Here is a 605-nt window from a genome sequence, read left to right on the forward strand (position 1 = left end):
ATCCCAGGAAGCCATCAGCCAAATATGAAGATTCTATACCTTTTAATTCTTTAGAAGAAGTCGTTTGAAGTTTTTGACATATTTGACCCCTGTGACCTTGAAAACAGGTCAAGGTCATTTTCGTTCTCAAACTTTGTAGGGCTTCTACCAACGAAGCTTTCAGCCAAATATCATGACTCTAGGCCTGTCCGTTCTTCAGAAGAAGTTGTTTAAAGGAAAAGTTGACGGACGAGGACAGACGGACAGACGAGAGGTTCATAGTGGGGTTGAGTGTCCATAAATACACTGCGGGGTACCAAATCTGTTCAAGTGAACAATGTGAGGTAGACGTTGAGAATTCTTAGGAGGGGTACATAGTGGGGTACCATATCAACCCCACAATACCATGGACAGACGAACAACCCCACAATGCTAAGGACACACAACCCCACAATGCTATGGACACACATAGCCTTATATCATTGAACAACCCCACAGTGCTAAGGACAGACAACCCCACAATGATATGGACATACATAGCCTTATAACATTGAACAACCTCACAATGCTAAGGACACACAACCCCACAATGCTATGGACACACATAGCCTTATATCATTGAACAA

The sequence above is a fragment of the Mizuhopecten yessoensis genome, unplaced genomic scaffold (assembly GCF_002113885.1).
Source record: "Mizuhopecten yessoensis strain PY_sf001 unplaced genomic scaffold, ASM211388v2 scaffold10557, whole genome shotgun sequence".
NCBI lineage: Eukaryota > Metazoa > Mollusca > Bivalvia > Pectinida > Pectinidae > Mizuhopecten > Mizuhopecten yessoensis.